Source organism: Benincasa hispida, chromosome 5 (genome assembly GCF_009727055.1).
Source record: "Benincasa hispida cultivar B227 chromosome 5, ASM972705v1, whole genome shotgun sequence".
Classification (NCBI taxonomy): domain Eukaryota; kingdom Viridiplantae; phylum Streptophyta; class Magnoliopsida; order Cucurbitales; family Cucurbitaceae; genus Benincasa; species Benincasa hispida.
In genome coordinates, this window is record NC_052353.1 from 35,483,750 (window position 1) to 35,488,813 (window position 5,064).

Consider the following 5,064-nt stretch of genomic DNA (forward strand, 5'->3'; position numbering starts at 1 on the left):
TCGAGTTGCCCTGTGCGATCTTCCGGCGTCTCTACTCTTCCCTTGCTCCACCTTAAAAATAAAAGAAAACTATGAAAACGGCTAAAGCTCCTAAATCGGTGAACAGGTGAACTTGTTAACCCCTTTTCTGAAGGATGCCTTTGGTATTTATAGAGCTCCGGGGTGAAGGGCGGCTTCTTTGTTATGATTGCACAGATGGGATGGCTTTAATTTCCTGACTGATGTGCTGAATATTTGTCACCGAAAAGCTGAATGTACTTGTTATCGTTAGCGGCTGTCAACTTAATTCGGATTCAACCGTCATCAGCTTTCTGTCCCATAGTGATTAATGATGCCTTTCACCCAAATGCGTCCACCAAGTTGTGCCGGCTCTATGCGGCAATCCTTCTTGAGCAGATGTTTGCGAGCACAAATCACTGCAAAACCTTGCGATAATGCTGCGCTCGTCCGTTGATTTCTTGTGATCGTGCTTTTTACCTTGCGTCAACGCATATTCTATATAAGAACACAAAAGTTAACTGTTTCTATGTGATGAACGCATGTGACCGCAATGTTATAAACTTAATTCTTTTTGGACGCAATCTAACATATTTCATTAACGCAAACCCTCATTGTTTAATAACTTAGCAATGTAATAACATGCATTTCTGCCCGTTATCACAATTCAAATAGACACCCTATGAAACCCGGATTTTCATTATCTCTATTTAAGCAGGTGTTAAAAGGAATTAACTAAGTGAAAGTTAAATCCTATGTTGAAGAAAAGGAAATTTCTAAGTGTTGAATAGAATTTCCTTCAGTAGTTTTGAGTTAAGCTTTAATTGGTGAAATTTGACTAAGTATTTAACAATGCGTTAGTATGTGCAATGTGTTGGCCATTAGACTTTGAGAGGTTATTTGGGAGCTTAGTAGTGCAAGCAACAGCCAAGGTTTAGAAGAGGTTAGAATAACGCATGCGGCAGCCTCAAGTTGCGCATCCAAGGGGGCTGGACGTTGGATGCGTTGGACGTGATGGATGCGATGGATAGAGGCATGCGGCGTGGAGGCAGGTGCGATGGATGCATTGGACGCGAGAGTATACGGCCGATGGTTTGTGGCCGAAGGGATGCGCTGTTAGCATGCGGCGATGTATGGCATGCGACGATGAAAGGATGCGACGATGGATGACATGTGTGTGATGGGGTATGCGTGATGGTATGCGGCAGCAACTATGTGTTGGCATTCATGCGCGGGTGCTATGCGTTGTGCGGCCGGAAGGTATGGATCGACGGTATACGGCTAGCACTATGCGTTGATGTCACATAGTGATGCAATGCATTGATGTATGGGCCGAGGAATGCGTTGGTATACGACGCGGCAGTTCTATGTATGGTATGCCGCGATGGATGCTATGGACGCAATGGACGCAACAGTGGCTATGCGATGGTAAGTAGCGATGGAAGCGATGGATGCGATGGATGCGGCAGTTGCAATACTATGCGTTGTGTGATCTGTTCATGGTTGGTGATGTGCTATTGCATTGTGCATTCACTATGTGTCGGTGATGCACTATGCGTTGGTGATGTGCTATGCGTTGGTGATGTACTATGCGTTGGTGATGTGCTATGCGTTGGTGATGTGCTATGCGTTGGTGATGCACTATGCATTAGTAATGTGCTATGCATTGGTGATGTGCTATGCATTGGTGATGTGCTATGCGTTAGACATCCAAGGGCATGTGGGCGCATAGGACAAACTAGTAGTATGCATTGAAAGAGTGTTGGTCAATATCCTAGTTGAACGCATATGAAGTTAGATGAACGCATATGAAGGATGGACGCATTTAAGGATGTCATCCGGACATGTGGCTTGTTGGGAAGAAATCTTAAGCCTTAAGCAAATGAGGTGGTTGCACAAGACATGCAAAATTAAGCATTTTGTGCTGGCTGAGGATGAAGAAGACATCTTAGATTGCGTTGATTGAAGGTTGCATTGATAGTGTGAGGAAGAAACACTTGGACATGCAGCCAAGTAGGAGGTGTCGACCTTGGAGAGTTTTTATATTCCTATAAATAGGGCCAAGGACTTCTTTTCAGATCACAATTCAAAAGACATAAAGAAGAGTGGGAAAGATGATTAAACATTGCGTTGATAGCAAATCTATGTGTTGATCATAAAGCTTCCAGAGGAAATGCAATAGACAGTGAAGTCTGGAAACAACATCAACTTGGGATGAGACGTTCTCCCAGAATACTCGTGCATTTGGAGTGATTCCAAAGCCACCTGAAATCTATGAGAGTCTAGTTTTCATGGTGGGGCTTCTAGAGAAGAATCTCCAAGGAATCGGGTTGGAGAATGAGGAAAAGACAGACGGGCCAAGCTGTCGGGTTAGATGGGCCAGTCTTGATTTTTTTATGATTTCGGCCAAACCACGAGGATTTCGGAGCTAAGAGTTTAAGGTAAGTTTCTTGAGACATTTTAGAATATGTTTGCAGAAGGAAGTATCTTAAAATAAGTTCTGGAACTATGAGTAATCTAAGCTGATAGTTGAATCTAGAATTTAGGGTTCAAAAGGGAACCAAGGAAACCTAAGGAACTTCGGAAAAGAAAGTTCCTAACCAACCAAGGTAAGTGGTTATTGTGTTATTGTATTGTTGATGTAATTTCTATATATAAGTAAATATATATAGGAGATAATGTTAAATTGGCATTATCAAGGATATAAGTTTATCTTGTTACTATGCTTGTTAAGATATTGCTTGTATGTTTGTGTTGGAAACTAGAATTATACCCTGGATATATAGTTAGCATGCTTGAAAAGGTACTTAGCGGGAAAATATAGTCGGCTTCGGCTGGTGGAAAAATATAGTCGGCTTCGGTCGGCGGAAAATTATAGTCGGTGACGACCGACAGGAAACATAGTCAAGTTACCTAAGCATAGCTAGGGGAAAAATAGTCGATGTGCACATTGGCAGGATAATAGGGTACAAGGAAAGTTTCCACAAGAATTGTTGTTGTGTTAGTATACGTGTTAAAGTGCTGGGAAAAAAATGTATGATCATGTTAGGGATAACCAGCAGTAAAGCTGGGGATGTTCATATTAAGTAATAACCAGCGGTTAAGCTGGGGTTAATTGTTTTAACCAGCGATTGAGCTGGGGATAATCTAGCGGTCTGACTGGAGAAATAATTGTAAACTTGTGGTAATATTCTGGTTGACTATGCATTGCTTTCCAAAAAGTATATTTCTGTAGTCAAAGTTATTTGTTTATTTAAAGGCACCACTCACTGGGCTTTATAGCTCATACTTTCTAAATGTTTTTCTTTTTCCCCCCAGGTAGTAGAAAGGTGAGGAGTTCCAGGATGCTGCTAAGGTCAAGGTCTACCACAAGCCACAGTTACACTTTCGGAGGGTTTTACAGTTGTTGTTGTAGACTTTGTAGTTAAGTCTTGAAGTTGTATAAATGTTACATTGTTGTAATATAAAATGAGCCTACTTAATCAACTGTTATTTACCTCTTTGACTTAATCAGTGGGTTGTTGAATTTGTTCATTGGTATGAGAGTTATTTCCGCAAGAGTTATTAGGCAGTAAGTGTCAACAAAAGGGTTGATAACTACTGCAGTCATGCCCTTTCTCAGGCTCAGAGGGTAGTCTGGGGCGGGGTGTGACACACCCATTGAAGAGCTAGCAAATTCTTCAATCTAATGAATTATCATGTGATACTTGCTGTCAAGGCAAATTAATCATTAGACCATCACTAGTTAAGGTGGGAACTAAATCAACAAATTTATGGTGGTATATGTGGACTTATTAACCCACCAAGTGGACCTTTTAGATATTTTATGGTATTAATTGACGCATCCAACAGATGGTCACACGTGTGCTTATTATCAAGTCGAAATCTTGCATTTGCAAGATTACTTACTTAAATAATTAAGTTAAGAGCATAATTTCCTGATTATATAATTAAGACCATTCATCTTGATAATGCTGGAGAATTTACATCTCAAGCTTTTGATCATTACTGTATGTCAATTGGGATAAGTGTTGAACATCCTGTAGCTCATGTCCATACACAAAATGATTTAGCAGAATCATTCATAAAATGTTTTTAGTTAATTGCTAGACCATTGCTTATGAGAGCTAAACTTCCTACATCTATATGTGAACATGCTATTTTGCATGCATCGTCACTTGTATGCATTAGGCCCGTAGCTTATCATAAGTACTCGCCATTATAATTAGTTTATCGCCATGAGCTAAATATTTCTCATCTATGAATTTTTGGATGTGCAGTATATGTTCCAATTGCTCCACCATAATACACTAAAATGGGTCCTCAACGGAGGTTAGGAATATATATTGGATATGATTCCCCGTGTATTATTAAATATCTTGAACCCTTAATAGGTGATGTATTTACTGCCCAATTTGTTGATTGTCATTTTAATGACACAAACTTTCCAACATTAGGGGGAGGAATTAAAAATTGGAGAAAGAAATTGCATGGAATACATCGTTATTGTCTCATTTAGATCCCCGTACAGATTAATGTGAACTTGAAGTTCATAAGATAATTCATTTGCAAAATATAGAAAATCAATTACTAGATGTTTTATAGATGCAAAGAAAGTAACTAAATCACATATACCAGTTGCAAATGTTCCATTGAAAATTGATATCTCAACATAGTAAGTTGTCACTATTGAGTTTGAATACTGTCTCCTTTGTTGCTTTTAGTCTTTTTGCGAAAATGATTTCTTTGTCTTGGAACATTGTTATTGCTGATGTTCTTCATGTCTTTGCCATGAGGTGGAGCATAGGGACCACGAAGGGCACAACACTTGATCTCTTTCACAAATTGTTTTGTCAAGAGAGATATAGATTATATTAGATTTTCATCTGACTCTTTGACTTTTCTTCACAATCCATCATCATTCGTTGAAGATTGCATGAAAATTTCTTTGACTTTTTTTTCCTGTTTTTTCATCAAGGTTCATTTCAAATGTTCGTAAAGAACTGAACAGTTCATCAATTTTCATGATACTAATATCTGGTCTCTTCTATAGTAATAACCTTCATA